This window comes from Acomys minous (assembly GCF_964271855.1).
Source record: "Acomys minous genome assembly, chromosome: 10".
Taxonomy (NCBI): Eukaryota; Metazoa; Chordata; class Mammalia; order Rodentia; family Muridae; genus Acomys; species Acomys minous.
The window spans coordinates 115,771,127-115,797,097 of record NC_140491.1 but is presented as its reverse complement, the minus strand read 5'-3'; positions in this window follow the sequence as shown (position 1 = coordinate 115,797,097).

Here is a 25,971-nt window from a genome sequence, read left to right as displayed (position 1 = left end):
GTTTTTAGAAAATAATATTTGTTCCAAAAAACACAACACTGCATTTTTTTAAGCCACTTTGACCCAGCACTGTTGCATACTGCATTGCCTCAGTTATTGTCTGAATGAGAACAATAGAAGTGCTGGAAAAAGAATTTTTAAAAATGCTGGTTTCTAAATACATTGCTTATTAGACATGAAAACAGAGAAACTACAAAGGCAGCACCCACCCCAAATATATGAAGGTGTCTTGTAAGATTTTCAGCACCAACATTAATATTTTCCCTAATGCTTTTGCCTCAATGACAACATTTGAGGTGATCTCTCAAACAAAATGTCAAACCTAGACAACTCCACCCACAAGACAAAAGGGGAAAAATAGCATAGCCATCACAAGAATTAGACAACACAGGAATTTCCAAAATCTGATTTTAAAATGTATGGGGACTTTTTTTCTCCAATTAATTCTTAGCTATAGACACATACAAACTGAGTTTTAGTCTGAAAACACAGTGACTGTCTGGTATAGAAAAAAAATTTAACCTTGAAACAGAGGTTCTAGGTTAGTGGTGCCCCCAGGTGACTGTCAACATAAGTAAAAGTCTTCTGTATCTTAATTTAAATTGTAGTTATAAGTAAATATTTTGTAGAGAAAAATAAGATGCTTATGGACTCAAGATATTATATGAAAGAAGAAAGATGTAAGAAAATATAAAACAGGCTAGAGAGGTGGCTCAGTGGTGAAGAGCACTATGTGCTCTTCCAGAGGTTCTGAGTTCAATTCCCAGCAACCATATGGTGGCTCACAACCATCTATAAACCATCTGTTATACAGGCACACGTACAGGCTACAGGCAGAATACTATATGTAATAAATAAATAAATTTTAAAAAAGAAAATATAAAACTAGAATTGCACAACTTTACTTTAGAACTATTAGACAACAGAAGAAGTTCCTCAAAAAACAGAAAATTAAGATACTTTTATAGGCATTTTTTAAAGATGCTGATTTCAAAGAGCTCTTCATAGAATTGTAGCAAACGCAGCTCCTGGATGCAAGGACGTCTATGAAGGAGAAATTAAAATTAAGCACAAAATTATATCAGAGAAACAGAAAATTCAGCAGAGAAGAAATAAACAAATTTTCTAAACTATTGAATAATCTTTGTGTCTTTAATGCCCAATGAGTTCCTAAATAAGGAAGAACTCAACACCCACAGATATAGTGAAATGATGGAAATTTGAACAACAACAACAACAACTAAAAGTAACGTTAAATTCTACCAGAGACAAATGTAATGGCTGCCAGTTAGGTAGACTGCAGATTTCTAAAGTACAACCCTACTGAGCAAAACTCAAAACCTACAACTGTTTTGTAAGAACAAAGATGGTATGAGAAAATACATACCATAACTATTTCATAACCATAACTATTAGAAAGTTCTAAATTTCTACCTGAGGAAGATGCCTGATGGAGCATTAACATGACATGAGACCAGGGAGACAAAATGCTAAGTGTCTGAGTTAAGATTGGATGGAACACTATTGATAATAAGCAATGTCTGAGATTAAAACAGACGGGCAGTGCAAACATTCTCAAGCTGGGCTCCACAGACCCTCCTTATCCTGTGAGTCTCAGGTAGTCTGTGACAGCAAAGCAAATGAAGGATAATATGTTGCCTCTATTTCTCACTCTCACTGTGTGGCTCAGGAAACCAACGTTTTCTAAGTGGTGAGTTTATATTGTCTAAAGTTATGAATGGGTATGAGTTGTATTCAAAGTACACAACAGGCTGGGTTCATACAGGAGTACATGAAAGTTCATTGACAAAACTTCCGGTTCTAAGTTGCAATTAAATCTTTAAGAAGCTACAACTACTGGAGTTTTGATACAGTATTAAAAAGTAATATTCACACATGGAAAATTATATTAAAATCTTTTCTTTCTTGTTTTCTAAGTAAGACTGGATTGTTTCATATCTCCCACCAAAACATTGAACTACAAGGGATCAAATAGAAGCAAATATAAAAATTGACCTGTTTCTATTAAAGCAGATACCAAAGACATTTATAAAAAAAAATAATGTCACTCTAAATAGTGATATCTTCTGAAAGATATGTAGGCTCACAAGATGTATTTTGTTCTAATAGTTAGAAATTATGTTTAATATTTTTATTCCTTATAAACACTAACAGCTAAAACCCACATAAAGCTCTTTGTCTTCACCAATAACTTTTACTTTTATTTACTTTAATTTATCAAAATTATGTGTATTTGTGTCTACGACATGTGTGCATGTGAGTGCAGCTACTATTTTTCCAGAAAGAGGTGGTGGAACTCTTGGGGCTGGACTTACAGGTACTTGTGACGCACCTGACACGAGTGCTGTGAGCCAAATTTGAATCTTCATTAAGAGAAGTACTTGCTTTTAGCCACAAAGCCATTTCTCAAGCCACAAGAAACTTGTAGAGTATGAAGAGTCTAATATGAAAGTATTGGAGAGACGCTGGTCTTGATTGTTGCTAATGCTGCATTTTATATTGTGCAGCATACGGAGATATTTTTGTCTTGTTATTTTTATTTGAAAATATATGTAAATCTCTGCATATGAGGCAAACCAATGTAGCAGATTTGCCCTTGTACAGCCTCAGCGTAGCATATGAAATGATGCTATCTGCAAAAACAAACAAACAAACAAAACAAACAAAATCTATCCCTAGACTAGAGAGATGGCTCAGAGGTTTAGAACATCTGCTGCTCTTGCGAAGGACTCCGGTTCCCTTCCCACAAATCACATGGTGATTAGCACCTGCAGCTCCAGCTTCATGGGGTCTGATGCCATCTTCTGGCCTTTGTGTGTACCAGATACACATGTGGCACATTTACATACATGCAGGCAAAGCATTTATACTGATAAAATGAAATTTTTAAATCTCCAAAGAATTAAAAATAAATAAAAAATTAACAATTTAGTCATGATCCCATCTTTAAAAATCTCCCCTTGAAATATAAAGAATATAAAATGACTAATTTTAAAAGGTCACAAACACACACACACACACACACACACACACACACACACACACACACACACACATACCTCCCCTTGGCTTCTTGCTTCAGGCTAAGGAAAAGGCAAGTGAGTAAGGCAATTATTTCCTCATTTATTTTCCACTCCTTTCTGATATTTTGGGAATCCTTCAAAGTATGACCTCACTTGCAAGTATTGTATAAGTGCCACCAGTCTCATAAATACTTTCATGTTTCTTCCACTGTGATAGATACCAAGAAAGTAAATATGTTTGTTTTTCCACTTATTTTATGCCAGTGTCTAAAATTCCTTCCATATAGAAGATTATCAAATATTCAATAAATGAACAAGTTGATGAATTAAATATATTTACCTCTAAGGGTTTTTTTTAATGCACCCATCATCAAATTAAAGCCTTGATCAAATATTTATGTCTTGATTTTGCACGTACCTAATTTTGCACTAAAGTTCCTTATGAATTAATTTTAAAAAACAAACCAGAGTTTTAAAACACTTCTAAACAGTCAACTAATCTTCACATAGCTTTAAAGAAATCCATTCTAAACAAGTCCTGGCAGTATTGAGGAAATAGAATAATGCATAAGCACACATATGCACTCATGTCATTAATCAATTAATAAGAAAAGCATAATCTGGCACATATAATCACTTGAAGATGTAAATATAAACATTTATAAGTATACTAAATTTTTTAATGGAATTACCCTATAACAGAGAAACAATACCCCTTCTAGTCACCAAAGGCTAACAAATAAAAAGTCCACTGCCATGAATCGGTTACTTATTTTTGGCCAGTGAGCTCTCACAGAGCCACCAAACATTACAGGTCACAGCCATTGCTCTTGGTTACCTTCCACAAGTTGACACTACAATCCTGTTCACTGACAAGACCACACACCTGAGCCATAGAGCGTGGAGCAATCCAGCTGGCACTGACCTGGAAACCTTATAGCTAATGACTATCTTTTGTAGTGCTGGAAAGTGCTGTGCGTGCTACAAGGGAAGGAAAGTTAATCATCACTCATATCCAGCTGTGAGCCTGCCAGCTGTAATAATGGCTGGCCTGGCAAGCCGTTCCCACTGGTGAAATACTGGAACAAAAGCCATGAGTAATCAACCACTGTCTGATGGGATTTACGTCTCATGCCACAGAACAAAACCCATACATGGCACTATTAGGTCAGGAACCTATGGATAGAGGGTCACAGGCCCTAGAAAACCTACTACTCTGCTAAATGAACATAGCAATAAACTGATTCATAATGATTTATTGTTACACCCATTTCCTGAAATCAGTGAATCTTTTAACTCTCATCCTAGAAGCTCTATTTTCAGAAGATAATGATTAATACATAGGCCCGCTAGTGGGCAAGATACAGAGAATAAGAAACTGCACAATGCTCTTCTAAATGAAGCGGACAGTCACACACAAAGCTGGGATCACTGTGGAGGAGGAGACAGAAAGATTTTAAGAACCAGGTGTAGCAGATGACTGTAAGGTAACAGTGTCTTCTGAACACAGCACAGCAGTTACCGGAAGCTCACAGTGGCTGCACCACATGCACAGAACCTGTGTAAGCCCAAGCCAGGCAGAATTGCAGCATGGGGAAGGGAGGTAGACCCCAGTCCCAGCCCTACCTCTGTAGCTATTAGCAAGTGTGAGCTGTGGGAAGGAGGGAAGACAATTTTTTCTACGAGTGTAGTCTCTGGTCAGTCAACCTCCTTCAGTGGAAGACTGACCACCCAAGAACATCTGGATGGCCCAAATTGGTCGTGATGGATTAAAAACAGCAACAACATAAATTTGACTGAATAGGGAAGGTGGAATGGTCCTAAGAAGAGCTGAGGGGAGAGTGACAATAATCAAAATATATAAAACTCAAAACATTCATAAAAATTGTACAAAAATATTCAGAATATATATGTCAGCTTTGTTGATCAAGTCACGCTCTAACTTACCATTTTTATGACTCAATAACCCTTTATACAAGGAAATAAACTGAGTATATTTTGTAAAATTCAGTTTAGTGAAATGATACATGTTCTAGAAAATATAAATATTTTTGAACACAAGAATGGACATAATGTTAGTCCCACTTACTAACTTACAGCTACTATATTTTTCTAAAGCCATGAGTGATGTGTAAAGGAGCTGCCTACTCAAGTAAGTAAATATCCAAAGCATTTGTGAAACAGGTAAATGATCACTAGGGGAGTTATCTCTATTCTAAAGAAATCCCTATAAACAAAAAGGTGCTAATTCCCAAAGCTTCTCCATTGAAGAGAAAGTTTCAGCATCAGGTCAGGAAGCTTACATGTCAAATGTCAAGTCATGACAATTCTGATAACTACGTGAAGAAAATTCTTTGAAAATCTATTCGTTAACAAAAGATTTATTAGAAAACATATCGTGAGTCATAGTTCTAGTGATGAGTAAGATGAGCTTGACTCAGATATATCCTTGGGGTGCAGAAAATGAGGGAAACCACCATGGTTTATTGCTAATTATATCAGGGAGCAAGTACTATGAATGATTATGCCAGATACACACAATAGGAGATAACTGGAAAGAGAAGTATCGTAGAGGAATATTAATTCAGAACATGACTGTTCTGGCAAGAGATCATATCCAAAGACCTTCTAGGTCTTTGTGATCTGGCTGGAATATAAATGTACCTTTAATCCAGGAAACAGAGGCAAACAGATGTGAGTTCAAGGCCAGCCTTGGTATAGAGCAAGCATCAGGTAAAAAAAAATCTTAGATCCAGGCATGGTGATGCATGCCTTTAATCCCAGAGGAGGGATAAAACAGTTCATAGAAGGAAGCACCCATGTTAGAAAGTGATGTCTAACTGAGTGGCAGAAAGGTGATGAATCAGAGAAGATTTGACAGAATAGGATCTGCTCAACTCTCATGAGAAAAGAGTGGAAAGGGTTGCTACTTAGGAGTCAGTTTCTCAGAGAGAAGAGTCAGTTTTACCAGGGTAGCAATAAGGAGATGGATTACAGAGAGAGGAGACTCAGGTGAAGATGAATGAGCCAGAAAACAAGAAGAAGCCAGAAGATTATAGCAGACTGCTGAGTTAGTCTGAAGCCAGACAGAGCAATTCTGGGCCAAAAGAGAAGCCAGATTAAATAAATCAGCTGGGAGAAGAGTTTGAGGCAGCACAGCTAAACTGAACCAGCCAGCCTAGAGCTCAAAACACCAAAAACAAAACAAAAGCCCTCTCAAAAATAAAACCCACAAGTAAGTGTAAGCTTATTAAGCAGTGAGTCTCAGAGGGTAAAACACTCTAGGCCTAGATTAGACTTTACAGAGGCTAGAAGCTTCCAGGACTAGGCCTGGGTTAGCAGAAGGAAGCAGTTAGCTCCCAGATTAGGACTGAGTCAGTAGAATAAATGTCATTTCCAAAGTATCTGTGTTTAATCTGTGTACTTATTTTCCCACTGATGGATATTTACTGTAAATGGCACTGAGTTACATAAGAACATTTTCATACAATTACACAGTGTTTGCACCTTGTCCTCTGACTCACCTTTTCTGCTACCCTCCTTTTGTTAGTCTTCTTTGTTTCTGTAGCTAGCTTAATATTCATTTCCCTGTTGTAAAATGATTTCACGTAGATCTGCATAACATACAAGAACTGTAAGTAAAATCAATCATTCAGCATTTACCTAAGACTGACTTAACTTGCTTCATATGATTGACTCGTTGTGTAGATATTTCTGAAACAATATATCTATATCTTTATGGCTGAAATACATTTCTTTATAAACTGCATTTTATTTGCCCATTTATCTAATGATGTGTTGGTTAGTTTTAATCAACTTGGCACAAATCTACATGTATCTGGGAAGACAGAACCTAAATTTTAAAAATACCTCCATAAAATTGGCTGGTTTTATCTTGATTAATGAGGTATTAATCAATTCTCTGAGGTATTGTCATTGTTAATGATTGATGTGGGTGAGCTGAGTCCATTGTGGACAGTATCACCCATGGGCAGGTGGTCCTGGATTGTAAAAGAAAGCAAAGCGTGGGGAGCAAGCCAGTTAGCATCACTGCTCCACAGCCCTATTCACTTCCCTCCTCCAGGGTCCTGCATTGAGTTACTGTCCTAACATCCTTCAATGATGGACAGTGATGTGGATGTATAAGCCAAATAAATCCCTTGTTCCCCAAGATGCTTTTACTCATGGTGTTTTATGACAGCGATGGAAGCCCTAAGTCATATAAGCTGGTTCCATAACTGAGCTATTATAAATTTTTTAAAAAACTGAATAAATGATGAGAAGTATACCTGTGATCTGTACACTTGGAGTTTTTTGAATAAATATATATTTGAAACACAGTTGGGTCACCAGGTTAACCTATTTTTAATATTTTGAGGAACTTCTATAATATTCAGTTACTGGAATAGTTACATTCTTTTTATTTTATTTTTTAAATTTTTAGGTACAAATATTTTTTGCCTTTGCTTAGGCTTTTTTTTTTTCATTATTTGTTTATTCACTTTTCATCCTGGTCATAGCCCCATCACTCTTATCCTCCCAGTCCCTCTCTCCCTTTCCCACAGCCCCTCCCCTCTTCCTCAGACAGGGAGAGCATCCCTTCCCATCCGCCCAACCCCATCAAATAGCATCAGTACTGAGCGTGTCCGCATCCCCTGATGCCTGGCAAAGCAGTCCTGCCAGAAGGAAGTGATCAAAAAGCTGAGAACAGAGTCCACGTCAAGGACAGGCCCAGCTCCTCTTACTAGAGAACCTAAGTGAAGCCTGAGCTGCCCATTGCCTACATCTGTGTAGGGTGCCCAGGTCCAATCCGTGCACAGTCCTTTGTGCTTCCGTCTCAGCAAGGCCCTCTGGTCCCTGGTTAGCTGGCTCTGTTGGTCATCTTGTGAAGATCCTGTCTCCTCCAGGTTCTTTTCTCTGTCCCCACACCTTTTCACAAGACTCCATATACGCATTGCCCAATGTTTGTCTCTGAGTCCCAGCATCGGTTTCAAGACACTACTAGGTATAGACTCTCAGACAACTCTGCTAGGTTTCTGTCCACAAGCATAGCAGAGTACCATTAATAATATCAGGGGTTTGCTCTCTCCCGTGGGGTGGGTATTCGATCGGACCAGCATTGGTTGGACATTCCCTCAGTCTCTGCTCTATCTGTTCTACCTTTATCCCTGCACATGTTGTAGGCAGGATAAACTTTGGGTCAAAGTTTCTATGCATGGGTTGGTATGCTCCTCTCTCTACTATGAGTCCTGACTAGTTAGGTTAAGTCTTCTTCAGTTTCTGTGGCCCCTGGTACTAGGAGTTACTGCTAGAGTCTCCCTCATAACCTCCCAGGAACCTATCCTGACTTAGGACTCCCATCCTTTGTCTTCCCGCCCCCTCTCCCCCCAGGTCTGATATCCCCACATATGTCTCTATGCTACCTCTTCTGCCTTGTTCCCTCTCTTCAAGCACTACCTCTGCCTATTCTATTTCCCCTTCTGAGTGAGATATAAGCGTCATCCATTGGCTCATCCTTGTTACTTACCTTCTTTGTGTCTGTGCATTATAATATATTAATTACATCCTGTACTGTATTGTATTGTATATCCTGTACAATATAGCAAAAATGCACTTATAAGTGAGTATATACCATGTATGTCTTTCTGGGTCTGGGTTACCTCACTAAAGATGATGTTTTCTACTTCCATCCATTTGCCTGCAAATTTCATAATTTTTAAAATAGCTGAGTAGTTTTCCATTGTGCCAATGTACCACAGTTTCTTTATCCATTCTTCAGTTAAAGGACGTCTAATTTGTTTACAGATTCCGGCTATTATGAATGAAGCTGCTCTGAACATAGTTGAGCAAATGTCTTTGTTGTGTGGTGGAGCATCTTTTGGGTATATTCCCAGGAGTGGTATAGCTGTGTCTTGCGGTAGAGATATTCCCAATTTTCTGAGAAAGCGCCAGGTTGATTTCCAAAGTGGTTGTACAAGTTTGCACTTCCACCAGCAATGGAAGAGTGTTCCCCTTTTTCCACACACTCACCAGCATATGCTGTCACTTAAATTTTGATCTTAGACATTCTGAAAGGCATAAGATGGAATCTCTGAGTAGTTTTAATTTACATTTCCCTAATGACTAAGGACAATGAGCATTTCTTTAAATGCTTCTTGGCCTTTTGATATTCCTCTGTTGAGAATTCTCTGCTTTGCTCTGTGCCCCATTTTTAAATTGGGTAATTTTTGTTTATTAGTGTTTGATTTTTTTCGAGTTCTTTATATATTTTGTGTATTAGCCCCTTATCAGATGTAGGATTGGTGAAGATCTTTTCCCAATCTGTAGACTATTAGTGCATGAGTATGGGAGATCATTCTATCTTCTGAATCTTCAATATCTTTCTTCAGAGACTTGAAGTTCTTGTCATACAGGCCTTTGACTTGCTTGGTTAGAGTTACACCTAGATACTTTATATTACTAGTAGTTATTGTGAAAAGTTTGTTTTTTTAAATTTCTTTCTCAGCCCATTTGTCATTTGTATACAGGAGAGCTACTGAATTTTTTAAACTTAATCTTGTGTCCAGCCACATTGCTGTAGTTGTTCTCCTGCATTTGGGGTCACTTAGTACACTATCATGTCATCTGCAAATAGCTACAGTTCAACTATGTCCTTTCTGGTTTGTATCCCCTTGATCTCCTTTAGTTGTCTTACTGTTCTAGCCAAAATTTCTAGTACTATATTGAAGAAATATTAAGAGAGTGGGAAGCTTTGTCTTGTCCCTGCCTTTGCTGGGATTGGTTTGAGTTTCTCTCCATTTAATTTGATGTTGGCTATAGGCTTGCTGTAAATAGCCTTTATTATGTTCAGGTATGGGCCTTATATCCCTAATCTTTCCAAGACTTTTATCATGAATGGGTGTTAGATTTTTATCAAAGGCTTTCTATGCGTCTAATGAGATGATCAGGTGATTTTTTTTTCTTTTAGATTGCTTGTATGGTGGATTACATTGATGAATCTTCATCTGGGATGAAGCCTATTTGATCATGGTGGATGATATATTTGATATGTTCTTGGATTAGTTTTGTATTATATTTAGTGTTCTTACATCAAAGCTCATGAGTGAAATTGGTCTGAAATTCTCTTTGTTGAGTCTTTGTGTGGTTTAGGTATCAGGATGAGTATGGCCTCATAGAATTAGCTTGGAAATATTCTTTCCATTTCTATTTTGTGTAATAGTTTGAACAGTATTAGTATTAGCTCTTCTTTGAAAGTCTGGTAGAATTCTATGCTAAAATCATCTGGCCCTGGGCTTTTTTTGCTTGGAAGACTTTTGATGACTGCTTCAATTTCCCTAGGGTTTATACAACTGTTCAAACTGTTTTTCTGATCTTGGTTTAACTTTGGTAGATAAAAATCTGTCAAGAAAGTTGTCCGTTTCCTTTAGATTTTCCAGTTTTGTAGAATATAGGCTTTTGAAGTAAGACCGAGTGAGTCTTTGGATTTCTTCAATGTCTGTTGTTACGTTCCCCTTTTCATTTCTGTTCTTGTCATTTCTTGTTAATTTGGGTACTGTCTCCCTGCCTTTTAGTTGGTTTGCCTAAGGGTTTGTCTATCCTGTTGATTTTAAGAAAGAACCAGCTCTTGGTTCTGCTGGTTCTTTGTATTGTTCTCTTTGTTGCTAATTGATTGATTTTAGCCCTGAGCCTTCTCATTCTCTTGGGTGTGTTTGCTACTTTTTTTTTCTAAATCTTTCAGGTCAGCTGTTAAGTTGCTAGTTTGTGATCTCTCCAATTTCTTTATGAAGGCACTTAGTGCTATGGATTTTCCTCTTAGCACTGATTTCTTGGTGTCCCATAAGTTTGAGTATGTTGTGCCTTCATTTTCATTGAATTTTAGGAAGTCTTTAATTTCTTTCCTTATTTTTTCCCTGACCCTGTGGTCACTTAGCAGGGGGTTGTTCAGTTTCCATGGATGTGTAAGCTTTTTATTATTTCTGTTGTTGTTCTGTGGTAGCTTTAATCCATGGTAGCCTGATAAAAAACAATGTATTAATTCAATTTTATTATATAGCTTGAGGTTTGCTTTGTGACTGACTATGTGGTCTATTTTGGAGAAGGTTCTGTGTGTCACTGAGAGGAAAGTATATTATTTTGTGTTTTGTGAAAATTCTGTAGACATCTATTTGATTCATGACCTCTTGTTAATTCCATTATTTCTGTTTAGTTTCTGTTTTGATGAACTCTCTATTGGTGAGAGTTGGGTGTTGAAGTCTCCCACTATGAATGTGTGCTGAGCGATGTGTGATTTAATATTTAATAATGTTTGTTTTACAAATGTGTGGACCCTTATATTTGAGACACAGATGTTGAGGACCACAGATGTCTCCTTGGTGGATTTTCCTTTGATAAGAATAAACTATCCTTCCCCATCTCTTTTTATTAATTTTGGTTGAAAGCCTATTTTATTAGATGTTAGTATGGCTACTCCAGCTTGCTTCTTGGGTCCGTTTCTTAGAGAATATTTTTCCATCTTTTTACTCTGAGGTAATGACTATCTTTGTTGCTAAGGCATATTTCTTATATGCAGCAGAATATTGGATCCTGTTTACACATCTGTTCGGCAAGCCTGTGTCTTTTTATTGGAGAACTGAGACCATTGATGCTGAAAGATATTAGTGATGAATGATTGCTAGTTCATCTTATTGTGGGGTTGTTAATGATAGTGTGTTTGTATGCTTGTCTTCTTTTGATTTTGCTGTAGTGAAATTATCTATATCTTATGTTTTCATTACTGTAGCTGACCTCGTTGGATTGGAATTTATGCTCTTGTATCTTCTGTAGGGTTGTGTTGGCAATTATTTATTGTATATACTTTGTTCTGTCATGGAATATCTTCTTTTCTCCCTCTATGGTAATTGAAAGCTTTGCTGAGTGTAGTCTGGGTTGTCAACTGTGGTCTCTTAGTGCCTGCATGACTTCTGCCCAGGCCCTTGTGACTTTCATAGTCTCTGCTGAGAGTTTAGGTGTGATTCTGATAGATCTGCTTTTATAAGTTACTTGGCCTTTTCTGTTGCTGCTTTTCATATTTTTTCTTTGTTCTATGGATTTAGTGGTTTTTTTATGTAGCAGTAGGAATTTCTTTTCTGATCGTGTCTATTTGGTGTTCTGTAAAACTCTTATATGTTTAAATGCATCATTTTCTTTAAGTTGGGAAATTTTCTTTAAAATATTTTCTGATCCTTGGTGCCTGGAGTCTTCTTTTCCTTCTATTCCTATTATTCTCAGCTTTTGTCTTTTCATGGTGTCCTTAATTTTTTGAATGTTTTTGTCAGGAATTTTTTAATTTAATATTTTTTGACAGATGTATTGATTTCTTCAATTACACCTTCCATGCCTAAGATTCTGTCCTCCATCCCTTGTATTCTGTGATTTCTATTCTCCTCTCTAACTTTTCTATCTCCAAGAGTTTCTCAGCGTGTGTCTTCTTTATTGATTCTATTTCCATTTTCAGGTCTTGAACTGTTTTATTCATTTCCTTCACCTGTTTGATTGTATTTTCCTATAGCCTTTGAGGGTCTCTGTTTAGTTGCATTTTCCTGTATTAATTTGAGTGATTTATTTGCTTCCTCTTCAAATGCCACAAACATTTTCATAAGCATAGATGGAAGCTCATTTTCCTGTGTTTCTGCTGCTTTGTAATATCCAGTGTTTGTTAGGGCTTCCTGGTGAGGCCAAGTCACCCTAGTTTTTGCTGATTGTGCTCTTATGCTGCCCTTTAGCCATCTGGTTGTCAGTGGCATTGGCTGTTCCCAGAACCTCCTGGGTTTCCCAGGCCTTTGAGATCCAGTGAGGTCCTGCTGGTCTCCTCAAGACAGCTAGTAGATCTGAACAGAAGGCTGGAGCTGCAGGCCTCTGGAATCTACAGTCCTCTTCAGAAAGGTGGGAAAAGTTCGGAGGAACTGAATGGACATGTATTTTTTTGTTTGTTTGTTTGTTTGTTCTTTTTAATTTTAAATTTATTATAATTTATTCAGATTACACCCTGATTGTTAGCCCCTCACTTGTATCTTCCCGTTCCCTCCATCTTCTGCCCTATTCCCCTCCGCTAGACCTCTGACAGAAGGGGACCTCCTCCCCCACCATATGTTCACAGCCTACCAGGTTTCATCTGGATAGCCTGCTTCCCCTTCCTCTTTGCACCCACCAGGCCTCCCCACCAAGAAGAATTGATCAATTTGGAGACACCATTTTCACATCAGAGGCGGTTCCTGCCCTCCCCACAACCGTGTAGAATGAGCTGTCCATTGGCTACATCTGAACATGGGGTCTAGGTGTACTGCACGCATTCTTTTTCCTTGGTGGAATAGTTTGTGCATGCTACCTTGGGTTCTAGATCCACGAGCCTTGAGGGTCTCCTTGTGGGCCTCCTGAACCCTCTTCCATCTCCCCATTCTTCCATCTCACTCTCACACAGAGTCCACCAATGAGTCCCAGCATCTGTCCCAATATCCCCTGGGTGGAGTCTCTCAGAGGACATCTATGTTGGGCTAATATCCACTTATAAGACAGTATGTACCATACATATCTTTCTGGATCTGGGGTGCATCAGTCAACATGATGTTTTCTAGTTCCATCATTTGCCTGCAAATTTCAAGATGTCCTTGTTTTTAGTAGTTGAATAGTATTCCATTGTGTAAATGAACCACAGTTTCTTTATCCATTCTTCAGTTGAGGGACATCTAGTTGTTTCCAGCTTCTAACTATTATTAATAAAGCTGTTATGAACATAGTTGAACAAATGTCCTTGTTGAATGATGGAACATATTTCATGTATATGCCTAGGAGTGGTATATAGGTCTTTAGGTAGCACTATTCCCCATTTTCTGTGAAAGCACAAGATTGATTTCCAAAATAGTTGCATAAATTTTCAGTCCCATCAGCAATGGATAAGTGTTCCCCTTTCTCCACATCCCTGACAGAATGTGCTGTCACTTGAGTTTTTTATCTTAGCCATTCTGAAAGGCATAAGATGGAATATCAGAGTCATTTTGATTTGCATTTCCCTGATGACTAAGGACAGTGAGCATTTCTTTATGTTTTTCTCAGCTATTTAATATTCCTCTGTTGAGAATTCTCTAGTTAGCTCTGTACCCCAATTTTGAATTGAGTTATTTGGTTAGGCACATTTTTAAGTCAGTCATGTAGTGAGTTTGTAGCCAGCAGATGCTGTCCTTTCAGCACTCAGATTTGGCTGGGCTTCTCCATCTTGGACCCAGGACTCTGGATCCTCCTACTGTCCAGTTGGTCTCCCCTGGGGACTTGGGGACTGTGGGTTGGAGGTTGGGGTGCTGCCTCTGGTATCCGCGCACCCAGGTGCTGCCCCTGGTGGAAGCAGGAGCAAACTGACATCTGTTTGCTGGATTAGAGCATCCCCGGGACTGCAGAAACACACTCAAGTAAGTCTCAAGTAAATGGAAAGTGCTGGGTGGGCCCTGTGATTCCCAATCATTTGCAACTCTTGGACCCAGAATGACACAGGAGCCTGGAACTGTGTCTCTCCAACTCCCAGGATGTCCTCTCCCATAAGGGAAACATTGACATAGGTCTTTTGGAGTCAACTGCAAGGTTACTCACCAGATCTGTAGTTTCTGACCTTCTGCTACGCAGATACAGTACTTTCTGACTGTTTAGTTATAATTTTTGTCAGAATTTCTTTATTTCATTTCATTATAATTTATTCACATTGCATCCTGATTTTAACCCTGTCACTCTTATCTTCCTGTTCCTACCCTCCTTCTCTCTTCCACCTTATTCCTCTCCCCTAGACCTCTGACAGGTGGGGTCCTCCACCCCTACCATCTGACCACAGCCTATCAGGTCTCATCTGGATAGCCTGCATAACCTTCCTCTGCATTCCCACAGGGCCTCTCTGCCAAGTGGCAGTGATCAAATCCCAGGCACCACTGTTCATATCCCAAGCAGTCTCCCCTCACCTTCACTGCTCCCCACTCTCCCCATCCCCTTCCCCATGTGGAGAATGAGGTGTCTATCAGCTCCATCTGAACAGGGGTCTAGGTTCTCTGCTTGCCATGTCCTTGGCTAGTGCATCAGTTTGTGCAGGTCCCTCTGGGTCCAGATCCACCAGTGTTGCTAGTCTCCTTGTGAAGCTCCTGACAATGCTCCTTTCCTATTCCCCCAACTCTTCCATACAACTTGGAGTGTTTTGCCCAGAGTCTGGCTGTGACTTCTAGTATCTATCCAGATCCCCAGCTTGGTGGAGTCTCTCAAAAGACATCTATACTATGCATGTCTTTCTGGGTCTGGGTTACTGATCTCAGGATAATCTTTCCTTGTTCCATCCATTGGTCTACAATTTTCAAGATTTCCTTATTTTGGTACCTGAATAGTCAGAATTTCATGCATTTAGCCCCCAGCCAGGTAAAAGACTCTACCAGGCCTCCCTAGATCACAGTATTTCGTCAATATACAAGATGTACAACAATTCCAACCATACAAATTGCCAATGGTTCATGCTGCTCTGAATGACAACTTTCATGGCAAGGACTATATGGAAGGGATATGAGAGCCTCTCATGGCATGTTCAACCGAGGCTTGAAAAGGAAGAGACTTGATACCCTATGAACATATACAGGGGGAGGTAATCCCCCTCAGGAACAGTCATAGGGGAGGGGAATAAGGGGGAAAGAGGAGGGAGGGAAGAATGGGAGGATACAAGGGATGGAATAACCATTGAGATGTAACAAGAATAAATTAATAAAGGGGAAAAAAAAAGAAAAGGAAATATTTTCTTTCTGGGACCTGGTTAAGACAAAATGGTTTTTAAGTCTCTTATTGGTTTGTTTCTTCATTTGTTTTATTTTATTTTTTTTACCTTTACACTTAAGATGAAAAGCCTGCCAGACAGTCTTAATTCTGAAAAATTATTATATTCATCATTTCATCAAAAGATGAAAGATGAAAGATTAAGAACAAATAGGTGTAGGTGGAATTATGAAAATCTGTGCAGTTCAACTATTTGATAGTAATATGTATGAAACTTTTAGAAAGGCCCCTGGTAGGAACTTTAATGATCATTATATATAACATATTAATTTAAAAATAATTTCTAAAATATGTAATTAAAAAGAGAATTTTTGGTTATGGGTTTTGCAGCATTAATGATATTCACTATCCACACCAGAAGGCATCTTAGCTCTTCTTCACAGAATATACTGTAATCATATGATACAACAAAGAAGATTTTTTAGATAGTTTAAACTTGAAACTAGCCAGGTGGTGGTGCATGCCTGTAATCCCAGCACTTGGGAGACAGGCAATTGGATTGCTATGAGTTCGAGGCCAGCCTGGTCTACAAAGTGAGTCTAGGACAGCCAAGGCTACACAGGGAAACCTTGTCTTGTAAAACCAAAATAAATAAATAAATAAATAAATAAATAAATAAATAAAATAAACTTAAAACTAAAAATTCATTAACATAATTATGTCCATTTTTAATGGGAAATTCTAATAAACAAATAAAAATAAAATATAAAGTAATACTATTAACAGAAATAGCAGAAAGATCATTCATTGTAAATCCCACGTAGAAAATAAGATTTAAACTTCTTCTTGACAAATAGTTTCTGATTAGAATTTACAGACTTTAGGAACACTGTCAAATCTAGCATTAGTTAAACACTAACAGGCAATATACAAACCAACAAGTTCCATAGGGTATATCTACTCTATTAAGACGGAATGGGCAACAACAGCCAGACTCCTATTAAAGGGAGGAAGTAGTTTGCGCAAACGGTACACTCCAGTTTGTTGCATTTAAAACAATCAGCAGAAGACTAGACACAGTCAAATTATGAAAACATTTTGGAGCAAAAATTGTGATTACCATTTAGAGTGCAGAAATTTCATTACTAAGATTAATGATGATTTACTGAAATCATTAAACCATTACAATTTTTGAGTAAAAGCCTTCCCCTACTACATAGCCACTTTCCTGAGAGGAATATTTTAGGTTAGTGGCTGATCTAAAAAACATGAAATATGTAACAAGGCGATGTCATTTCCAGCTCTTATGAATGCATTTTAATTTATTTTCCTTTGCTGCATGTTAATTTAGTGGCTACAATCTAATTAATATTAGCAGGCAGCAGTGGACAGGTAAAGAAAAAACCTGAGGCAAAGGTCTCTATAATTCAAAGACAGTTTTAAAAGCATTGGGTAATTAGTCAGACTTACTCATAGAATTGTGAAAAGTAGCTTAACGCCTGCCAGAGTAAGGGAACAAATTTATTTTGCTACACACAATTCACATTGTATTTTTTAAAAGAAACTTTCCTCTGTAGAACAAACAGGTATTACGCTATTGTTCTAATGAGAACGTATATAATGGGGAGATAAAAATATCCTCATCTACTGCATCATATGTTTTTGGTCTGAGACTGAATGTCTTTCTACTTGTTAAAAACAAAATGCATCAAGAGTCAAGCAATAAAATAGCATCAACAAAAGCAAGCCGAATAGCATTCATTGTGAGTTTCTACCTTTTATCCTTTTTATGGTCAGAACCTGAGCTCATCAGTCCTCTCTTTCTCTCTCTCTCTCTCTCTCTCTCTCTCTCTCTCTCTCTCTCTCTCTCTCTCTCTCTCTCTGTCTCTCTCACACCATTATTCAAATTCAAGTTCCTCTTACTCTTGCATGCAATCATATTTACATGGATCTGAACTTGATCCTTTCACCTGGACCCCAGGCGTGGAAGTCAGCCGCACCAGCAATCACATAGGCGGGAGCCGGCGCAGTCTGCAACCTCTCCAGGACTTTTCGACCTTAACTATTTGGCCAGGTGTATTCCCTCTACCAGGGTTTTCAGTATGAGAGGGTGTGCAGCTGCGTGCTGCCTATTGGTGGTCAATGAAGAAGAAAAAATTAAAAAGCGTGTTTGATTTCTTAGCAGCAGCCAAAGAGCAGTTGGAAACACGTGCGCCCTGGCTTATAAAGGACACTCGCGTCCGTGGACCGGGCATCTAGTGCAGAATTTGAGAAGGCTCTCTGTGGAGAGGGAAGTAGCTCCGCTAAGTCCCCACATGGGGCTTCCCACGGTCTGACAAGACTTAACCTGTCCTAGCAAGCCTTCTGCGTTATCTTCTGTGAAACATCCTAAAGAGTTGAAAGCCTTTGTCACTCGCCTCTGCCCATCCACAAGTCTCTTGATAACATTTTCTGAAAGAAATGTTTTCAAGGGTTGAAAGTGTTACTGTAGCATTTCCAACCCGTTACTTGCCTTTCTGCACTGCCAATTTTTTTTTTCCTGACTTCATGCCTCTCCACCATATAGGGCTATATAATATGCGGGAAAGCATTCTGCGGTCTTCGGGCGTTCCCCTGGCTTCTGTGGCTGTTACTTCCAGGATGGGCATACCCATAGACATTGCGAAACAGAGCTGCTGTGGTGAACTACGGAAGCGTTTGGCCCCGGCAATGAACTAAACATAACACTAATGTAAATAGCTAGGCCTGAGCTGATCACCATCCCCTCCAGTGAGGAGCATGGAGGGCAGGAGATCCAGTCACCACGCTCTTTGGCTCTAGCTGTATGTATTCCTTGTTCTGGCTGTGTGTGGTTGCGCGGGGAGGGTGCTAGTATTCAGAAAAATCAAAGATCACTGGGCAGGAGGGCGGGGCATGGCTTCTTAGTGGTGTCACGCCCATATGTCACCCAGGGGATTTCCCCATGCCGGGGAGTCTCCGATGCTCCTCTGTGTGACCCCGACAAACTCATACTCAGCTCAGCCTCTCCCTAATCTGTGCTTGAATACAAGCCTCTCCTTGGACTCTTAGTATCCTTTCCTTTTGGACCAAACAGACATGGTTGCAATTGCCTCTGCAACAGCCACACAGTAAATACACATTCAGTTTATATTAGCGGAATGATGAAATGAGTTGCCCATTGTAAGTATATTTCAATATGGAGTGTTGAGAGAATATGAAAATCAACAAGTCACTAAAACAGCTGTGAAACTTACAGCTGGATAATACCATTATCCTGTTAAATACAGAGTTGTTTTTTAAATCGATTGTAATCTTGGAATATAGTGGTCGAGCCTTGCTCTTTCAAGCTACTTAATGTGCTATGGAAAGAGTGCTGTAACTGATAAGTGTTAAATGTTACATAATTAGTTATCATTCATTTAATAACAACAACTATTTAAAATAATAGGCTATGGAAATTATTCAGTTGGAAAGGCAGTAGAATGGATACCAGGAGAGTTAGGAATATTGGGATCTCCAACTTGAACTTACGGCCCCTGTGTCATTCAATGCCCTTCCTGAATTTCCACCACTTGGTTTCCATAAGCTCCGGTGTACTTCCTGACTTCTGCTATTGATTGCACTGATTACCATCAATGCCATAATCTTTCACATGCCAAGAATTAAATGTTGCCCATCCTTTGGCCAGGTTAGTGAATCCATCTCTATTTGTTTACTCATCAAAGTAATATAAGATACATGAAAAGTATATTAGTATTAATTGCCTGAATTCAACTGGCATAGAGAAAATGAGGTATAATCACATGCTGGACATAACAATTAAAGAACTAATTTACAATCAAAACAGTGACTTAGCTGATTTCATTAACACAGCTTACTGTTCTCGGGGGCTGTACATGTGTGACTAGTTAGTAAAACACACACAAAAGCCTGGCATCTCTGCTGTCACATTCATACCTATTACATTTATTACCTTCAACTTCATAGCAGGTGCCTACTCAACTCCACCTAAGAATTTTCATTAGCTAAGGGGGTGCCTGTCTAGCAACTGGTGCTACAGTGTTTATCAGCCCGAATTTTCCCTAACCTCTTTCATCCCCTTAAGAATAACAGGATAAGAATTACTAACGCTTCTCAAGACTCAAGACCAGTGGACCTTACAGACAGATTGACTTGTACTAGGGACAACCACCTTGTGACAGGGACACATGTCCCTTCTGTCTCCCCTCAGGCAATAATGATTTCCCAGTCACCAAGAGGATTCCACAAATCCTGACCTGAAACAAACAAACAACAACAATGACAACAAAACAACCAGCCAGACTCCAGTCTGATCAAAAGAGCTTAACTAGCTTAACTACATATACTTCTTGCCCACCCTACTTCTGTTTTTTTCTCTACATATAATTCTGGGGCTACTGCCAGTGCCATGAAAACAGAGTTCAAGACACCCATGAGCCCCTGTTCCTCAAGGTATGTCCACATCAAAATAAAGTCTTTTCTTGTCTCTTTATTCTTCATCTCTTTGATCTGATTCCTGAGGTGGCACATAGCCAAATCCGGTCTGTTGGCCTCCCAGAAGCAAGTCTAGGCCAGGAACTCTACTAACAGGTAGAATGAATTGTGGAAGTATTCAACGGATTATACGTACTGCACACATTTAAAATGACTGGCTTATAAAATCTTACACGCCAAAATATGCAGCGCTCTGGAGTGCTGTAATGATTGTCTGTACCTAAGCCAGTAATGAAGATATATAACCTTTTGCTGTAATTCCACATTTTGCGTCAGTATCCTTGGTGATGGTGTGACAATGAGGCACACGTTAAGGATTGTATTTTAGTGTTTGACAGTAAGAAATAGAATAGATGAAGTGATTAGAGCATTTGAATCTGCTGGCCAGCATAACTTGACATTCCCTTGAAAGGCAGTAAATTACAGTGTCTGTGGAGCCCATTGCCACGCTAACCTCTCCCTGGAAAATGTTTCTCTACTGTAGTATTTTTAAAGCTTTGAATTTCTCATTTCAAACAAAGAGTAACAGAATGAAATGTTTGGATATCAGAACTGGATAGTGTTTGAAGGAATTTGAACAACTCAACAGTTCTCTAAGCTACCAAAGGAAAAGAGCTGGCCCTCATCACAGGGAAAACAGTGCTTTGAACTGGGATTGTAATGACCCTCAGGGAAGGGTGCGAAAATCAGAGAACTGCTCCTGAGGTTCACTGAGGTTTCTGTGTTAATCTGTCTCCAACAGAGCAAAGAGAAAATAATAACCACTGCTCTCATGAAAAGCATTTCCACCAGAATTTGTTGAGCTGAGAACTAGACTGTGAATATACTAAGGACTGAAGGGAAAGATGAAATAGCCTTGTCGTTTTCTGGTTTCGTCCTGGGCCTTATTTTCAGAGCAAACTTACTCGCTCATTTGATAATGGAAAAGCATATGTATCCTAACTTCTGAGTGTTAAAGAAGCTGCCAGGGTCCTTAAGGAGTTAAGGATCGACACCTGAGCCCTGATAGTTGCAGTGAGCCAGGCTCAGCCACTCGTCCTTAACAGGCCAAGCAAACCACATCCTAGTAAAAAGATTACTTTAATGTGGTCACACTGAGAAGATCAAAAAGAGATCCAGGACAAACACCAAACTTCTTCTTAGCAGTACTGACAGGATGTTTATTTTTAAATGCAGGGCCAGTATTGTGCTGTGTAGGTCAGTAATCCTGTGGAGGCGTGGTCGTGTTCATCACTGACCTCAACTCTACCACAGGTTCTAAATCATTTTCTGTGAGACAAGATTCCCCGCCTCCCATCTGGCCCACAGTTGAGACATTTTCTTTCCTTGGCATATGACTCATGACAGAATTCTGATTTCTTGGTATTTCATTGTTTTAACAGTCTGATAACCAAAGAGACGACCACGGGTGTCTTAGGATACCCTCATTCCTGCACAGGGAGCTCATCACAGTGTAAGCAAGTGTAACTAGCCTGGTCAAGAGGCACGTGCGGAAGCAGGGGAGGTGTGCTCTACGAGGCAGCGACACTGAGGCGTGGCTCCACGGAGGCCTGAGGGAGCCTGCTTGCATCCCTCTTACACGCTTGCGTTTCTTCAGCTGTAGAGACACTTCATCCTAACTATTGGACACACACCACTGCTTCTGCCCTTTCAATTTCTCAGGTTTCCTCCATATTCCATCCTGCGTGTGACTTGGCCTTTGCACACAGACTTGACTCTACAATCTGGATGAAGCTTTGACAAATTCCCTCCTTCTCATTCTTTCATAACTCCGCAAAATCTCACTGAACTCAGAGTCACTTAGACCCTTCCCCAAACCTTGGTTCCAAAATAGACATACCTGGACTCTGTTCTTCCTCACGATGAAATACCTGTCTCTGCAAGATACCTTCCCATATGCTTATGTGTTTTCAGATACCACTCACTGAATATTGGTCCTGTTTTAGCTTCCCATAAGCATTCACATAAGTTAAAATCTTTTGCCTTAAAGAAAAGTGAAGTCTCTAATTCATACATATTACTTCAGACTTTTTTTTTTGCTTGATGACTTTTTTAAAAAGGGTTGTTTTATAATAGCATAAGTACCCCCAATCTGCAGAAAATAATTCTGTATGGCATAGAGTTTTAAATTTTTATCACGGACAAAAATTTAAATCCTGAGTAGCAATTTTCAAGGAGGATGGGTCGGTAGAGAATTAAATGTGAGTGAGGAGCCAAGTAAGAAACACAGGGCCATAAGAAAACATCCAAGCAGAAGAATTGATCTATCATCTTTAATTGGAAATAAGGATATGTGTATATATAGGTGTGTTATTTGTTGTGAGCATAAAGCAGGTATAGTATTAGGAAGGCTATTTTGTGCTCATGTTTTTAAGAGCTTTTTAAAGTTAGACTGGTATAATTCATGTATAAATGATGGTGAATAAAATTGTCATACTTATATTCCAGAAAAATAATTTCTTACAGTGGTTTGTCTCAGGGGCACTGAAATAAGATGGTTCAATCTCAATTTCTAGCTGCATGGCTGGTGATTTGCTATCTTTATAATGAGGTTCTTATGTATCTTTAAGAGAATCACCATTTCAACTATTTCAAGTATTAAGATTAAGCCACAGATGTTTTAATCCCTTAGCCTCATCTATAGAAAGAATCAGCGAATGCTAGTTATTACCTGTTCTTACTGTTTCTCAATATTTATCTAGGAAAACAATGGGGGGGAAAGAATTTTACATATCATACTTTGGTGCATAAAGTAATCTCACAGAAGCACATTTACAAAACAAAAACAAGTAAAGGGGGGGACAATAGAGGGTTCTTTTCATATTTATTTATTTATTTATTTATTTATTTATTTATTTATTATTAAAACACAATGCATCGGTTGCTGATTTTGAAAAGTGGATTTTGACTGTGTAACACTATGTAGTATAATACAGGATGCAAAAACTCCCTTTTGAGAAATGATCCCGTATATATGGCCACCCACAGAGGCACATGCTCTCTCAAGAACATACCAGGTAACAGCTGAACACCTCAGGCAGAGAGAGGCAGGCATTCCTGAGAATGCCTGGGGCTGGAGTTTGCTAAGAGGCTCTTGTGACTGCTAATGACCTGAGTACTTACTCAAGGACAGCTGAAAACCACCGCATCTCCCAACAGGTTATCTACCTTGTGGTTGTGCCAGATACAAAACATGGCTTCAAGTAGCTGCAGTGCAAAAAGGACAGAGCCTTCGAAAATGTCTTCAAGTGGGGTTATACTTAAAAATAAATACATAAAAGCTGGGCGGGAAAGATGGCTCTGCATTCAAACGTACCAGCTACTCCTACGGGAGCCCTGGGTTTGATTTCCAGCACCACATGGTGACTCAGGCCATCTGCAAGTACATTTCCAGGGAATCCAATGCCCTCTTCTAACATCTGTAAGTGCCACATACCGGGCATACACATGGTTTACAGATATGCAAGGCAAACAACCACATGCATAAAAAAATTAAAACACCATCTACACAGGGGGCCTAGGCCCAGGTGCTTTTGTTTGGTGCTTCAGTCTGCAGAGTCCCTGCTGGGCCCTGGTTGGCTGGCTCTGTTGGTCTTCCTGTGGAGCTCCTCAGGTCTTGGCTCTGTTGGTCTTCCTGTGGAGCTCCTCAGGTCTTGGCCCTGTTGGTCTTCCTGTGGAGCTCCTCAGGTCTTGGCTCTTTTGGTCTTCCTGTGGAGCTCCTCAGGTCTTGGCCCTGTTGGTCTTCCTGTGGAGCTCCTCAGGTCTTGGCTCTGTTGGTCTTCCTGTGGAGCTCCTCAGGTCTTGGCCCTGTTGGTCTTCCTGTGGAGCTCCTCAGGTCTTGGCCCTGTTGGTCTTCCTGTGGAGCTCCTCAGGTCTTGGCTCTGTTGGTCTTCCTGTGGAGCTCCTCAGGTCTTGGCTCTGTTGGTCTTCCTGTGGAGCTCCTCAGGTCTTGGCTCTGTTGGTCTTCCTGTGGAGCTCCTCAGGTCTTGGCTCTTTTGGTCTTCCTGTGGAGCTCCTCAGGTCTTGGCTCTGTTGGTCTTCCTGTGGAGCTCCTCAGGTCTTGGCTCTTTTGGTCTTCCTGTAGAGCTCCTCAGGTCTTGGCTCTGTTGGTCTTCCTGTGGAGCTCCTCAGGTCTTGGCTCTGTTGGTCTTCCTGTGGAGCTCCTTAGGTCTTGGCTCTTTTGGTCTTCCTGTGGAGCTCCTCCTGTCTTGGCTCTCTTGGTCTTCCTGTGGAGCTCCTCAGGTCTTGGCTCTTTTGGTCTTCCTGTGGAGCTCCTCAGGTCTTGGCTCTGTTGGTCTTCCTGTGGAGCTCCTCAGGTCTTGGCTCTGTTGGTCTTCCTGTGGAGCTCCTCCAGGTCCTTCTATCTAGTCCATCACTTTTCCACAAGACTCCGTAGTCATCACCCAATGTTTGGCTGCAAATCTCAGCATGTGCTTTGAGCTGCTGCTGGGTGGAGCCTCTCAGAGGAGAGCTATGCTAGGTTCCGGTCTGCAAACATAGCAGAGCATCATTAACAGTGTCAGGGGTTGGCTCTCTTCCATGGGGTGGGCCAGGCACTGGTTGGACATTCCCTCAGTCTCTGCTCTATCTTTATCCCTGCATGTCTTGTAGGCAGGGTGAATTTTGGGTCGAAGCTTTTGTGTGTGGGTTGGTGTTCCCCTCCCTCTAGTCCTGTCTAGTTAGAGGGTGTCCCCTTCAGTCTCCACTGTTCCTGATACTAGGGGTCTCAGCTAAAGTCCTCCTCAGATCCTCCCAGAAGCCTACCTTGTCCTAGGTCTCCAGCTTGTCACGGCGATGCCCCTGCCCACAGTTTCTCTTTTCTCTGCAATCCCTCTGTTCTCCCTCCCCAACTCATGCATGGACTAGACCTAAGCCTCCTACAAAGATGTAGCTGATGGGCAGCTCAGGCTTCATATGGGTCCTCTAGTAAGGGGAGTGGGGCCTGTCCCTGACATGGACTCTGTTCCCAGTTTTTTTATCGCTTCCCCCTGGTGGGACTGCCTTGCCAGACCACAGGGGAAGAGGCCTCACCAGTCCTGATGCGACTTGACGAGCTGGGGTGGGTGGGACACTCCTCTTTTCTGAGGAATAAGGGAAGAATGCTGGGAGAAGAGGGAGGGCAGGGAGGAGGGAGGTGGCTATGATTGGTGTGTAAAGTGAATAAATGTAAATTAATTAATTTTAAAAATTAAAATAAAAAATCTAAAAGTATACTATTACCTACAATTTCTATTTTAGTCTACTAAAAACTATAAAACAAATCTGTGTCATGGACCAAACTGATTTAATAACCTATACATTTACTTAAAAAAAGAAACACCGGACAAATTCAAAAGACAAGTGAACAGGAAGTGACCTATCCCGTTTAATAAAAGAACATACTAGAACCTGTATTATACAGTGCTCTAACTCATGGAGGGATTAAAAACAGTGTAGCCTTTGTGATAAAGTAGAAAGTAATTACACTGTATATTTGTTACAACAATTATTTTTGATTACTAAAGCTGCAACATTAATGTTTTTACCTATTAAACAACATTCTACCACGGTTGAATTCCTTTTTGCAATTCAAGGTGGCATATATCTCTCTAATAAAGTAAATTGAGTTCATAATAAAGTGTTGCCTAGTCAATTATAACACAACACA